Source organism: Pan paniscus, chromosome 1 (assembly GCF_029289425.2).
Source record: "Pan paniscus chromosome 1, NHGRI_mPanPan1-v2.0_pri, whole genome shotgun sequence".
NCBI classification, from domain to species: Eukaryota; Metazoa; Chordata; class Mammalia; order Primates; family Hominidae; genus Pan; species Pan paniscus.
In genome coordinates, this window is record NC_073249.2 from 97,767,917 (window position 1) to 97,784,286 (window position 16,370).

A 16,370-nucleotide genomic window follows, 5' to 3' on the forward strand; every position below is an offset into this window, starting at 1 on the left:
GAACAACCTGGGCAACATGGTGGAAATCTGTCTCTACAAAAAGTACAAAATTTAGCTGGGCATGCTGGCACGAACCTGTGGTTCTAGCTACTCAGGAGGCTGAGGTGGGAAGATTACCTGAGCCTGGGAAGGTCGAGGCTGCAGTGAGCCATGGTCGCACCACTGCACTCTAGCCTGGGCAACAGAGTGAGACCCTGTCTCAAAAATAAATAAATAAAATTATGAAAAGAGAACTCTACCTAAAATCAACAATGGTAAAACATAGCACTAATTTTAAAATTAAGAAATTTCCTTCATTCCACAAATATTTATGCAGCACCTACCATGTGGCAGACAATGGCAGGGCACAGGATACACAATGATGAAAGAAACAGCTTTGCAGCTCACAGACTAGTGAGGATTGCCATTAAGATTATAAACTATAAGAGTTATGCAGGAAAAGAGTGGGCACTATAAAACAGAAAAACAAGGAGAACAAAATTCAGACTGGAAAAGGGGATAAGAGAAAGCCTGTCTGAGGATGTAACATAAGAACAAGGATATGCTCCGTATCCACAGGATTTTTCACTAATGCTGAAAGAACAGAAAAGAAATAAATTAGGTACACAAATTAGAAAGGAAGAGGCAAAATGGTCATTGTTTAAGACACCAGTATTTCTACCTAGGGCATCTAAGAGAATTGACTGAAAAGGTATGAGATCCACAAAGTTTAGTAACAGGTAGTTATAGATCAAACTTCCCTCAGAAAAGTAACTTTCTTATATATCCATAAAAACCTAATAACTAATATCAGGGAAAGATTCTGCTTATCACAATAGTAACAACAACAATATAATATGCCCTTAGGAGTAATTAATGTGAAATGTGCCTCTGATATAAAACTGGTTTGAAGAACATAAAGGAAACCTGATTTATGTTTCCTTGTTCTGTTCACAGAGCCACCTTCTTCTTTGATGGGAGAATTCACCATCATAAGGATATCAGTTATCCCCTTATTAGTCTATACCTTGAACAGGAACTGTATAGAAATGAAGTGTTTGGAACTGTATAAAAATGATTCTAAAATTTATCAGGAAGACTACATAGGCAAGAGTAGTCGGGACAATTTGGGGAAAGGTGTCAATAAAAGGGCTCATCCTATTGTATATTAAAAGTATCCTAAGCTAAAGTCATTAACATACTGTGATACCGGTGGTAATAGGAATGAGAGGAAAAGTCAGTGGAACAATTAAAAGGCCAGAAACATATCCAAGTCCAGCTGTGAGAATTTAGTATTTAATGAAGGAAATATTTCCAAATCTGGAGGCTCACTCTTTGCAGAAGCTTGGCTGGAAAAGAAGCGGGAGACCCCACACAGCTAAACAGAGTCAGGGTAGGGGGAAGGCTGGCGGGCTGGCTTAGGGCTGTTTATTTGGTGAGAAGAATGCAATACAGAGCAGAAAGCGGAAGATGCAGGAAACCAAGAGGATCACTGACGAATGAAGAATGAGGAGCTAAGTGGGAGGGCGTGGGGTCCAAGGCCCCGGGGAGGAGCAGGTCCCCTCTGCAGTGGGAGAGGGAGTGCAGATGGCGAAGGTGCGGACAAGGTTGGATAAATGTGCTGCGCAGGGGCAGGGAAGAGCTGGAGGAGTCGGCGCCTAACAGCTGTCTTCCCTGTGGTAGAGCAAACAAAGCCATCTGCCGAGAGACGGAGCAGTGAGGAACATGCTGAATCCTGAGGAGAAAAACACCCGAGTCGCCCTGAGACTTGAAACCACACTGGATGGCAGCTTTATTCCCTCCTCACCCAGCCCTCTCATGCCTCCATCTGAGGACAAGCCCAGCTTCAGACTTTTTAAGTCTCCTCCAAGTTACATGTGTGACAACGGAGTAAAATATATCAACCTGCATTGAACAGAACCCAAGAATACGAATCTATTCTATGTCCGTCATTGCAATAATCTTCTGTAGAAGCTGAGGGAATGACATTAAACCTCAACTCGTTGAAGGAGTTTCTGGGGGTTTGGGGTTGGTTTAGTTTGGTTTTTGAAACAGGGTCTTGCTCTGTCGCCCAGGCTGGAGAGTAGTGGTGCTCTCTAGGCTCACTGCAGCCTCCACCAGGGCTCAAGGAATTCTCACACCTCAGCCTCCCGAGTAGCTGGGACCACTGTCACCCACCACCACCCCTGGCCAGGAGTTTCTAAAACACAAGATCACTTCAGGTGCGATCTTGTTCTCTCCTGTATTGCAGGAGAGTTGCAAGCATTCGTTCCGTAGATATCGTTACTCTAGCTAATGTATCCTAACTTCTGTCCCTGTCCGTGCTATGCAAACCTTTTCCCAGATGCTCCACGAAATCTGTCTTCACCAGGCCCAGCCAGCTCACCTGCCATGTAAGTAGCCACTCAATTCCCCATTAGTGGCCATCCGGAAAGAACCCGGTGTTGGAGACGTGCGGCCCTCAGAACTTCTTTTTCATGGCTTGTGCACCACCTGGTGGTGACTGACTGCAATGTCTCATGTAGACCCCGCATTAGGCAACAGGGAGCGGAGAAGAAACCTCACTTCACCGCCCTGGCCTGGGCTGATGGTGAGGGGAAAACACAAGGTCTTGGAATTTCTTTATTTTTTTTTAATTGAGGCAGGATCTCACTGCGTTGGCCAGGCTGGTCTTGAGTTCCTAGGCTCAGGCGATCCTCTTGCCTTGGCCTCCTAAAGTGTTGGGATTACAGACATGAGCCACCACACTTAGCCGCTTCTTGGAATTTCAAATAGACAGGAGATTCTGTCATTCTCATGTTCATCTGTAACTTAGATTTTAAGGCAAAGAATGATGCACAATCCCCGAACTCAGTTCCTTTGGGGATACAGGGTGGTGCTCCTACTGCATTGTTAGATTGTAAAATTGTAAGAGGCATCATCAATTAAAAAGAAGCAGTTGAGGGCAGGGGGTGACTATTATGTTAAATGAACACTTCAATTTTAAGACATGCCTGGATTTCAGAAATGGTAAAACATATGAATAAATGGGTATTAGAATATGGCTTTCATCTGTGAAATCTGGATAGGAGTGCAGTGTCTGCTACATGTTTATTTCAGCATCAATGATTCTATATTATAGCTAGCTTTGGTGAGCAACTATTTCAAAAATCGCTACCCAGAGGAGTCCTGCCAGCCATCCTGCTGAAAAAAAAAACAGAAAGACCAAGAGAGAAACTGTAAGAATAGGCTGGGCGTGGTGCCTCACACTTGTAATCCCAACACTTTGAGAGGCTGAAGTGGGAGGATCACTTGAGCCCAGGAATTCAAGACCAGCTTGGGCAACATAGTAAGATCTCATCTCTACAAATAATAATAATAATAAATTAGCCAGGCATGGTGGTGCACACCTGTAGTCTCAGCTACTCAGGAAGTGGTGGAATCGCTTGAGTCCAGGAGGTCAAGTTTGCAGTGAGCCATTATCGTGCCGCTGCACTTCAGGCTGAGAAACAAAGCGAGACCCCCATCTCAAAAAAGCTGTAAAAATAATTTGACCTTCCATTAATGGAGTTGTGCAGAGCCGACAGTTGGCAGTTCATTTGCTAGTGACCAAGATTGTAGACTGAGAATGGGCTACCAACTCCAGCCTGCAGTTTGCTGAGCGGGAACCCACGAGCCAAGAATGAATGCCCCTCCCCACCCCTCCCCTACCACAGGCACAGGCTCAGGCATGTGCTTAAGAAAGGAGGAAATGTTACTATAATAACAAACTGTCTCTTCTTACAGAGTAGGACTGCCCAGAAAAATGTCTTGACATGAGTTCAGGGTGGAGGGTGACACCCAGAGGACTCACACAAGCCGTGAAAGATGACTGATAAACTGCTAGTCATGGGAAGAGAGGAATCTGGGTTGCTGGACAGGGGAGGAAAAAAAATAAGGAGGAGTCCACAGGTGGTGGAAGGCTGTGTGAGGTGTGATGTGACCCTGCCCAAGACTCCCAAGTCTTTAACACACACACATACACACATATTTGCATGGTTTTTTTTGGTGGGAATCTAAGAGAAGAGGCTTAATTACCCGTGTCAAGCAGGCAGATAGACCTCACTGGGAGGAGACAGCTGTGAGAATGTGAACCCTGGGGACCCACTGAGATCACCCAGAAGGACTTGGAACTTCTATTGGCATGGATTTAGTGTGGGGATGATTCACATTAATTTATTTACTCTTGAGAGCCAGAGAATCTCTGGATCACACATGGGTGATATATAGCATGGGCTTTTGCAAACTCTCATCCCCCTTTGACTTGACACCTTTAAGCCAAAACTGACCTGCCCATGGATCAACCACTCAACAGCACTGCTGATACTAATTGACAGATATGGCTGGGACCTTCCTCCCTGCTTTCATCCTATTCCAGTTCCTCCTGTCTGTTGGCCCTCAGTTTGATCTCCTTGTTCCAAACACATTCCTGCCTCTTTGATCTGGTGTGGTATTTTCCCCAGCTCTGACTCCAGCAGTCCCCTATACCAACTGAAGCTCAACCCTCTGATCCATTCTCTAAAGGCCTAGTGTAGCTAAAACCACCTTACCCTGAGGGGGCTCTAACTCCCAAAGCCCCCATGAAGTGGAGCAGGGAGTTGTGACCCTATAAAGTACTATTCTATCAGTCATACCAAAGAGCCTCACCATGGGCTCTGGTGACCACCTCCCTCATAATCCCCTGTTGGTTAGTGAGAATTATTAACATGCAGACTCTTGACCTCCTGAATCAGAGTCTCTGAGTGTGGTGTCCGGGGACCTGAATTGTTAACAAGCTCCCAAGGTGAGACTTGTGCACACTAAAGTTTGACAACCACTACCCTAAACAAGCATGATATTTTTTAGTGTTGACACTTGCACAGTGAGGTACGGGATGCTCTTGGTCAATTTAACACTCTGATAAAATAGATTCCAATTACACCATGAAACCATTAAAAATGACAAGACAGAAGAATATTTAATGACATAAAAAGGTATTTATAACAAATAGTTATGTTAAAATAATCAAGTCTTATCCCACTTTAGAGTAAAATATGAATGTTTATATGCACATAGAACACAAGTCAGGAAGAACGTAGCTGGAAAATTAACCTGCATAATAAAATTGTGGGTGCTTTATTTTTTTTTTCTATCTACATTTTCTACATTTTTGCAACATGTACACAAGTACATGTGCATATTGTAATGTCCATGGGAGCGAGACTTTGTTTTACCGCTGTTGTTGTTGTTGTTTTCCGTTTACTGCAGCACTTTATTTTTCCTTATATTACAACGTGTTGCTGAGGCTTCATGATCTCACATAACAGTAAAAACCAAAATCTGTTCTCATGTTTAGTTGTGCAACAGGAAGAACTGCATCACAGAATATTTTGCAAGAACCTGAATCATCCCATTTGGCTAAAAAGGTATGATATTATTCTTCATCTCTTATAATGTTTATGCACTAAAATTTGCTTGATAACAGTTTATAAGTGGACTAATGCTAAAGACAGGTGTGTGTAACAGGGTGATTAGAAAAAAATAGATAACACAGACATAAAAGCATTCACTGGATCGGCCATTTTAATTAATATTTGTAAATCCACAAATGAAATATTTCGCAATTATGGAACAAAGAAGGTGGTCATCATCTCTTTAACAAAATTATAAGCCATCAAAGTTTTTTAAAGTATTGCATTTGAACAACGCAGATGCAAGAAGAACCAGAAGCAATGCTGAACTAGAACCTATTACAGGTGTATCTGAAATCTGGAGTCAGCTATTTACAAAATGGATATGTGCCAGGTTCATGCATAATAGTTGATGAGCAGTTAACTGCATCAAAATACACACACACACACACAAAATAAGCAAATATGTGTGTAGCTTCAAATCTAGGAAAATATGGAGTAAAAATTTGGGTTTGCTATATCTAAATTCTTATTATTTCTTTTTTTATTTTCTTTTTTTTTTTTTTTTTTGAGATGGAGTCTTGCTCTGTCTTCCAGGCTGGAATGCAGTGGCGTGACCTCAGCTCACTGCAACCTCCACCTTCTAAGTTCAAGCGATTCTCCTGCCTCTGCCTCCCGAGTAGCTGGGATTACAGACATGTACCACCATGCCTACCTAATTTTTGTATTTTTAGTAGAGCTGGGATTTCACCATGTTGGCCAGGCTGGTCTTGAACTCCTGACCTCAAGTGATATACCCACTTCAGCATCCCAAATTTCTGGGATTACAGGCGTGAGCCACCACACCCAGCCTATTATTTCTAATACAGTTTTTTTTTTTTTTGGTTTTTTTTTTACTATTCTTACTTCTACAAGTTATTTACAAGATGAATCAAAAGATAGATGATAGATAAATAGACAGATACAGATAGATAATTAAAAGCGTCCATTGGTCCTAAATGGTAAAAGGTGATTATTTTTCCTGGCATTCTGAGGGTTAAGGCCTCACATGATTCCTGTAACTCTACAAGTTACTTATTAGTTGAGTAAACCTGAAAGAGATTAAGAATTCGGTGGCCTTTGTGAGGCACTGCCCCACCCTGCCCACCAGGCTCTGCCGCTCCATGGCAACTCCAGCCAGCTCCTCCCTCCCCCTGCCACCAGCTGGTGAAGTCACCAGAACTGCCACCCTCGGGCATTGTGGGGCAATGAAGGTGGGTGGAGGGAATGAGGCACCACAACAGTATTTCCCTCTAGCAGCTTCTGAGACTGGGTTTTCTGGCATTTCTATCTCCCCCAAATATCTGTAACAGGCGGTGTTCATATCTCTAAATCAGAGTTCTGGCTGCTGAGGTAGCAGGACTGAGACCGGGGCTGGACCCTGACTGAGACCCAGGAGCCAGCAGCCTCTAGCCATTCCAGTCACAGGCACAGCCCAGGGACCCACCGCCACGCCCTCCTGCAAGATAAAGGAAGCAGCAACTCAGACATCGGGGTGGGTGAGTCACTTCCTGGGCCGTGGCTCAGGGCCTCCACTCTGCTCCAGGCCTAAAACGCCCTTTCTGCTCAGATCACAAAAACCACTCGTTTCCTGTCCACAGCTAGATTTCTTTACTGGCCAGCTTGGCTTGGAGGGAGGTGCAGAGCAGCCAGTCTTAGAGAGGGTACGTCAGGACTCCTCCCTACTCCCACACAGGCGACCAGATGCCGAGGCTGCAGGCAGAGTGTGCCTTTCTGCTGCCCAGCGCCCCCTCAGGCCCAGCAGCACACACTGTGATCTTCAACCTGCTTTATTTGCTTCAAGTTTGCCGTTTAAAAGGCAACTTGCTCTAGAAGGGCATTTGCTTTCCTCTCTTCCTCTAGACACACCCACCAAAACACAAGGAGAGGCCCTGAAAAGTAACTGGAAAGTCACAGACCGTTCTGGCAAGTGGAGTTGATGAGAAACAGGAAATTCCTGCTCGTGGGGCTGACTGGTTTTCTGCTTTGGCTCCCAATCAAGAGGTGACTAAACACAGAGGGGAATTTTACCAGGCCCCAGAGACTCGGATTGGAGCGAGAGAGTTCCATGGGCTCAGCTGGGAAATGAGGCACAAGGAGCCAGCCCCAGAACAGAGACCCCTCCAAAGCCAACAGCTCCAGAACCGCCTCTTGCCACAACATTCAATGCCCTGGCTTTGATGTTTTGTGTCTCTTGCTGACTCACAAACTTGGGAGGTAACTGGCTTTCCCTATCAAAAATTACTAACCCTTGAGGGGCAATTTCGCGATAGCTGTCAACATTTTCAATGTTCATAATCTGGACACCATTGATTCTGCCTACTTTCAGGGGTTTTTCCTCAGATATGCCCAGACATACACAGGATTTCTGGATCATTGATTAGGGAAAAAATGATGCCATCTAATTGTCTTTCATCAAGAACCCACTATTTGGCTGGGTGCAGTGGCTCACACCTGTAATCCCAGCACTTTAAGAGGCTGAGGCGGGCGGATCACTTGAGCTCAGGAATTTGAGACCAGCCTGGACAACATGGGGAAACCCTGTCTCTACTAAAAATACAAAAAATTAGCCAGGTATTGTGGCACACACCTATGGTCTCAGCTACTCGTAGGCTGAGATGGGAGGATCACTTGAGCCTAGGAGGCAGAGGTTGCAGTGACCCGAGATCGTGCCACTGCACTCCAGCCTAGGTGACAGAGTGAGACCCCACCTCAAAAAAAAAAAAAAAAAACCTACTATTAGATATTTGATATTCCACCTGTATTATAGAATACTATGTAGTCGTTAAGAAGGTAGAGGCTGGGCACAGTGGCTCCCGCCTGTAATCCCAGCACTTTGGGAGGCTGAGGCGGACGGATCACAAGGCCAGGAGATCAAGACCATCCTGGCCAACATGGTGAAACTCTGTCTCTATTAAAAATACAAAGAAAATAAGCTGGGCGTGGTGACACACGCCTGTAGTCCAAGCTACTCAGCAGTCTGACGCAGGAGAATCGCTTGAACCCAGGAAGTGGAGGTTGCAGTGAGCCGAGATCATGCCACTACACTCCAGCGCGATACTCCAGAGCGATACTCCGTCTCAAAAAAAAAAAAAAAGGAAGAAGAAAGTAGAAAGATATGCACTGGTATACAGATCACTAAGTGAAAACAAAGCAAGTGGCAGATGAATGTATACAGTGTGACTCCATACTGTGTACATACTCAAACAAAACAACAGTCTTTTAACAACAGAGACACTTTCTGAGAAATGTTGTCATTGTGGAAACATCATAGAAACCTAAATAGTATAGCCTACTACACGCCCAGGCTATATAGTATAGTCTGTGGCTCCTAGGCTCCAAACCTGTGCAGCATGTGACTGTACTGAATACTGTAGGCAATTATAACACAATGGTAGGTATTTGTGTATCTAAACATAGAAAAGTACAGTAAAAATATGGTATAAAAGATTAAAAATGCTATACCTGGCATCACATGGCATCAGCTGGACTAGCTCCCCTGAGGCTGGAGGATCCACTTCCAAGATAGCTCACTCATGTGGCTGTCACTTTGGTGCTGGCTCTTGATTCCCTTCTACTTGAGCTTCCTCACAGCATGGTGGATGGCTTCCATGAGTGAGTGTCCCAAGGGAGAACCAGGGAGACACCATCTCACCTTTTAACATCAAGTCTGAGAAATCGTGTAGCATTATTTCTGAAACAGTCACAAGCCTACCTAGGTTCAAGGGGGAAAAATATAGAACCTACCTTTTGATGGAAAGAGTGTGAAGGTCACTTTGTAAGAGCGTGTGGGAGGCAGATATTGTTTTGCCCATTTGGGGAAAATACAATCTACCAAGCTCCCACCCCAAACAATTCATCTTAGCTAATTAAGGTAATTTCATCCCTTTGGCCAACAATTGGTTCAGGGCTAGGCAGGACTGAACAGTTTTGGGCAGTGAGACTCAAGAGAAGCTTGCTCAGAGTTTTTGAGAAAAAGAAGTTTCTCCCACTTGAACAAGGAAATACATGCTCCTTATGTGCCACCTGCTTCTGGTGGCCATCCTATGATTACAAGGGAAATGTGGATCACGGGATAAAAAGACTGAAGAGCCTTGTCCCTGATGACATCACTAAGGTGCTGAATCAATCAGCCCTGGAGACTGCTCTGTCCTGGGACCTACTTTTATGGAGAAAATAAATAATAATTTTATGAATACTGAACCCTATTTGAGTCAAGTTTCTATCCCTTTCATCCAAAATCTCCTTAACTTACCCAGTTTCTTCCTAACATTCTTAACATTGCTGAGCTAACCTGCCCATCCTCAGGCCTTCCAAGAGCAGGAGGTGAGGTATGGGAGCCAGGGAAAGGTGAAACTAGAGGAAGTCTTATCGCACAAAAATGATAAACCATCTAAAAAGACCACAAGAACCTTTGAATTCTTCATTTGTCACATGAAAGTCCTCATGTGACAAATGAGTTAGCCTGGTACTAACCCATCATGTCCTTGCCCTACACCCAAAGTATGAATAAGAAGAAGGTCGTTAAATGCCCTCTAGAAGGTGGGTGGTGCCACTAACAAAAGGTAGGATGGAGATGCTGGAGCCTGTTGTTAAGGAGCTGACAGCCTAACAGAAAAAAAAAAAAAAAAAAAGGCTATAATTCAAGATTCACTGTATTACACATCAAAAGAAAAGTACAGATACAGTGCTATGTATCAATGAAGGATATCAATGAAGAGACAGATGTTTTTAGTTGGAAGAGATGACTGAAAGCCCCACGAGAAGATGCTTTTTGAGTTGAGTCTTCATATAGCTAGAATTTGGATATAAGAAGATGGGGAGAACATTCCAGATGGAAGGAAGGAATCACAAGAACAAAAACCAATATATGGGAAACTGTGAGATTCCTAAAGGCTGGAAGATATTCAAAATGTGACCCAGCACTGGCCAATTAGAACAGTTACCAGTCTGCAAGGCTGAAGAAAGTCCTAGAGACCCTCTGTCAAGCCATGCATTAACCCTTATGTTACCTGGTTATGGGAATTGGGTGGACCAGGAGAGGGACTGGAGTGGCTGGAGCTTCAGGTGGGTGGCACTCAGGGGTTTAAGCAAGAGGCTATTTAGCAAGTGATAGAGAAGAATTTCAATATTTTAACAACCAGCGTGTGGCACCAGTTCTTACTAGTGAGAACCGGCTAAAAAAATCAACCCTGCCTACAGGAAACAGTGAAAAGTTCCACTTCACTAGAGTTCACAGTGAATGAAAGGAAATAATGAAAAAATAGCTGGAATTAGGCCACAAAGGAGTTTGAATTCCAAGATGAAGAATTTGGACAAAAAAATTAAGCAATACAGATCCACTGAGAATATTTTGATGACACATTCAGATCACAATGGATTGAACATGGATCTGATATGGTGTGGCTTCCTCAGAGTAGAAATTTAGCATATATGTGACAATTTGCTATGGGTCATTGTGAAAGAGAAAATTTCTCAGGTCTCCCTAACTACAGTGAAGACCTAAAAAAACTATAAGGGAATACTTTAATGACTTCCAACCATCAGCATTAAAGATGTCTAGAAGAAAATGAAGAGAAATGTAAGTGTGTGCTGACAATGGCAGAAAGCAAACAGTTAACTCCCATCAGCAATCACAGGGACTGGGCTGCTCCAAGATGCCATCCCACAGAACACCTGAGAGAGCTGAGGGCCAGGAATTAGAGCAGAGGCAACAGGAAGTGAGAGGCGCTTGAAGGGATAACAATAATGACCCTCCACATTTGCAAAGTGCAATTTACAAGGCACCCTTTCTTTTAATCCACACGGCAATACTGCGAGTAGTAATTAACATTTGTATAACACTACACCATTGAAAGAGCCCTTTTATATTCATTATTTCCTTAATTCTCCCCGTCTTACACCTGAGAAAACTGAGGCCATTAGAAAACAGCTTATCTACTAGGGGAGAAAACTGGAACTCAAACTCAGGCCTTTAGATTCCTTGTCCAGCATTTCCATTTACGCTAGTGTGGCCTCAGGGACTCTGGGGTTATTTCTTAATCTTACAAATGTGGCCTCAGTGCTCCAGGCAGCAGCTGTAGGTTGTAAGAGAAACCTAAGTATCTCCCCTTACCGTTCTCCAAGGGGTAACTTCTATCCCAGGACCTAAATAGAAATAGGCTCACCCTAGAGACCAGGTGCACACCTCCTGGTGCAGAGGGCTCAAGCAGTTTCTGGAAGGATCCCATCCCATCCCTGTTTTGTTCATCAAATTAGATCTGGGAATCCTTAAAGGCAAGAATCATGACTTTTTGAAATCTTCATATCTTCAGACCAGGATGTGGTACTTAACAAATACTTGTTGAATAAAAATGAATATATACTCCAGCCTGGGCAACAGAGCGAGACTCCGTCTCAAAAAAAAAATGAATATGTAAGTGAATATGCATATAATACCCTTGGAAATATCTTGAGATTCCCCCTCTGTCCAGAAAAAGAAAAACAATACAAAGAGCCAAACAATTCTTGAAGCAACAAGTTATTTAATATTAAGTCATAAGTTTTTATTTTGTTTTGTTTTTCCAGACAGGGTTTCCCTCTGTTGCCCGGGTACAGTGGCACAATCAAAGCTCTCTGCAGCCTCGACCTCCACTGCTCAAGTAATCCTCCCACCTCAGCCTCCTGAGGAGCTGGCACTGCAGGCACACTCCACCACATCTGACTAATTTTTTAAATTTTTGTAGAGAAGAGGTCTCGCCACGTTGCCCAGACTGGTCTTGAACTACTGGGCTCAAGCGATCTGTCCACCTCGGCCTCCCAAAGTGCAGGGATTACAGGCATGAGCCAGCGCACCCAGCCCCTCACAGCTTGTTAACCTCCTTCATGTCCACCCCACTTAAACTGGAATCAGTTTAGCACTCATCATGCTTAGATTTTGTCATCATTTATAAGGGCTCTGCCTACAACATGTTAAACTCACTGAAAAATTAGACTATACCAATAACTTCTTACATGCCAGCTCTCTCCATCCCTCTTTTCCACTTACCTTGCTCCTTGATTTTGTGGAGCCTTCCCACCATCCACCTTCTGTGTCCTTTCTCCTTCCTTCTTTGTCCAGCATGCAGTGCCAATCAAGTGAATTTCTTTCTCACCCATGCCCTCAACTCCTTCACCCCTTTATCCTTTGTTTATACCCATACACACACACCTAACCCTAAATTCATTCCACAGCCCGTTCTCTTGGATCTGATGACTAAACTTCGAAGCACACCTGGAAGAAGCCATACAGCCACACAATCACACAACCATGTGGATTGAAGTCACCACAAAATGATAGGTCCCTAAACTTTCACACCACTCAGCCATTCTGGTTCAGCTCCTCTTTCCATTTCCTCTGAGACCACAGGACCTCCTCAAGTCCCCTACCCAATGCCTATGCCCTCTGTGCCCCCTACCCAATGCCTATGCTCACAGATGCCTTACTTCCTGCCTCATAGCATGAAAAAGGCCATGGGAAAGGACAGCCCTGTACAGCCCAAACCTACAAGCTATCTACAGCCTCCCTCCCACTCTTCTCCTTCTCCACCTCTGTGAAGTAATTCCAGTCACCCACGGCTCCTCTGGGGTCTTGTTTCATTGTTCACATTCTTTCAACCTGGAATCTTTGACTTCTCATTCTGATAACTCCTTCTCCACAGCTTGTAAACCTGTATATTTTTAAATATACCCTTAATCCTAGATCCCCTCTGGCTGCCACTTTCTCCTTTTCTTCATATTCAATTTGATCAAATGAGTAATCCATACCCCCATCTCTACTCTTCATCTCTCTTCCTCAGTCCACTGCCATCTGTCTTTCTTCCTACCACCACACTAAAACTGCTCTGGCAAAGGTCTCCAAGGATATGATTGCCAATCAGGTGGACACATCTCAGCCTCCACCATACTCTGCCTCGCTGAAGTCTTTCACCTTGTTGACCACTCCCTGTATCTTGGAAGTCTCTCTTCATGGGCTTTGATGACACCAGAGAAGCCTCCTCCTGCTTCCCTGATCATCTCTCTTCTTTCTTCTATGTTGGATCATCTTCCTCCACTTGCTCTATAGATATTGTTTATTCACCTAAGTTGAGCTGGTCGAGCAGCATCTGAACAGAGACTTCATCTGTCTTGTTAACCACTACAGCCTCCATGCTTAGATAGCTCTGCACACATGAAGATTCTTCTTATATATCTGCTGAATGAATGAGTGAATGTTGGAAATACTGGAGTGAACAGTGCACCATCTCTGCCCTCAAGCATCTTGGAATCCAGTGAGGAAGATGATTAAGTAAACATAAAATGACAGTAGAGTATGATAGGATTATGATACAAGGAGCTATGAGAGAACATAAGATAGATACTGGACATGCTTAATTCCTCCAGCATCAAATTGTCCCACTTACCTCAGACTCAATTTGATCAATATCGAACCATCATCTTCCCTTAAGCCCCCGAAAATGTTATTCAGTTTATGTTCTCTATCTTGGGGATGGTACTGGTACCACAGGGCTATCAAGCTAGAGTCCTAGGATTCACGCTTGATGCCTCCTTCCTCTAATGCTCCACAGCTGAACAGTGGTGAAGTTAGGTTGGTTTTGCCTTCTCAGTATTTGGTAATTCCCTCTCCCCATCTCCATGGCCATCTCACCCTGGTTATTGCAACAATATTCTAATATTCTTTGCCTCTAGTCTTTCTTCTTTCTAGAACATGTTTTCTACACTTCCAAAAGTGAAGGGGATCACGTCACTGTCCTGCTTAAAAATCTTCAGTGTTCCTTGATACATAACCCTAAGGTTACAATCCAAACTTTCAAGTATATCTCCTAATGAGCTGACCCTTGTCTCTCCCATCTCACATCCCACAGCTTCTGCCTCACATTTACCATCACCCCATACCCTAAGTCTGGTTCTACTGAACCACCTGCAAGTACTGAGAACACGAACAATGTTTCATCCCGAACCTTAATTCTGCACAAGCCACTATGTAAAACTTCCTCTGAAGACACTGCTGTAAGTCCTAAGCATTAAACATGAATTAACTCTTAATCCTCACAACAACTACTATTCTCTCCACTTTACAGATGAGGAAACTGAGACACAGAGCCAACAAATAACTTGCTAGATTTCATATAGCTAATACGTTGTGACACTGGGATTTGAACCCCAGTCTTGTGGCAGAGCCTGTGGCTGTAAATACTGTGCTATCTTGCCTGAGTTCACCTTTTTTCACTACCATGTTCATCCACCTGGTGAATTCTTATTTATCTTTCAATACCCACCTCAAGCAGCACTTTTCCAGGATACTTTCCCTCCTCTCCCAGAGTTAACCTCTCATTTCTTTCCTGGCATTTGTCATTGTGTCTTGGTCACACCCCTGTTATTGCATTTGTCACTGTACTGTGCCCATTTCAGAATCAACCCAATGCTACACAGAGATCAGACTGCACGTAAGAATTACCTTGAGCCATGGAAGTTCCTACATTTATTTCCTGAGAAGCCCTTTTACCCATCTGTATATTATGTTTGTCTCTTGCTGTCAGTTTACCAGCTCTCACTCATCCTCAGCTCCTTGCTGGCTCCAGCCCTTCAGTTTGATTCATTGTTTGCCTGCTTTGACAAATCTACCTTGCCTGCTACCTTTCCTGAACTCTCCCTCCTTTGACTGATAACCTAGAAATGAACCCCTTTCAGCGTGACCCTGGGGAGCAGCTGTCAGGCAGGCAGCCCTAACTGGGTGGGGCTGATCCCCCAACTTGGCTCTGAACAAGTCATACTTATTTGGTTTAGCTTTTTCCTTTGGTTTCATTCAAGCTACTTCATGGGGCTGAAGAGTTATTGAAAGAATAAATGTCATAGAGAAAATAAGAAAAACTAACAACTAGGTTTAGGAAGAACAAAAACGCTAATGAAGTCAGACTGCAGGCTCTTCACTCCCAGTGGTTCACCATTTTCACAACTCAGCGAACACTCAAGTAGCCTTTTCTTTAATTTACAGTTAGCAATTGGCTTACGTTCCCCTCGGTCTATTTCTTCCAAATTTCATAGCTTCCACTTACTCATGATGTCTTCTCCATAAGTTTTATTTGCCATGACTTCATGGTTCTGTCTATGCAAATGTTCAGCTTCAGCTCTTCTAAATGCCTAATTTTCTATGTGCTTCTAATTTCAGTTTCCCAAAAACAAGAAGCTTTTTGGCCCTAGTTCGTCTTTCCATGTTATGTCATGAAACATCCACTACCAGCCATCCTATAGATTGGCAGTGCTGGTGTCCAGAGCTAACTTCAACCCAATCCACTCTAACAGGGTCACAGTGTGTCAAATCATGCAAAACTTGGCCACCTGGGCTGCCCCTTGAGCACAGGTTCTAAGTGAGGCATTTTCTCTTAAAAAGAACTATAGTGGCCGGGCGCAGTGGCTCTCACCTGTAATCCCAGCACTTTGGGAGGCCGAGGAGGGCAGATCACGAGGTCAGGAGTTCCAGACCAGCATGACCAACATGGTGAAACCCCGTCTCTACTAAAAATACACAAAAAATTAGCAGGGTGTGGTGGTGCACACCTATAATTCCAGCTACTCAGGAGGCTAAGGCAGGAGAATCGCTTGAACCCGGGAGGCGGAGGTTGCAGCGAGCTGAGATCACCCCGTTGCACTCCAGCCGCCTAGGCAACAAGAGTGAAACAACGTCTCGAAAAAGAAAAAAAAGAAAAGAACTGTGGTGTGTAAGGCCTCATGATTGAGTTATGGAGTAATTTAGACAAATGATTCCTTAATATGTTGGGATCATAAATTTTTCTGAGAATCAGATGAAAGATGTGAACTCTTTGCCAGAAAAATTTCTCTTATGCATAAAATTTACATGTAACTTTAAGGTATTAAGGAACCCCAGCAGCCGTTCATGTAACACCCCCCACCACCAAAGGTTTGAAG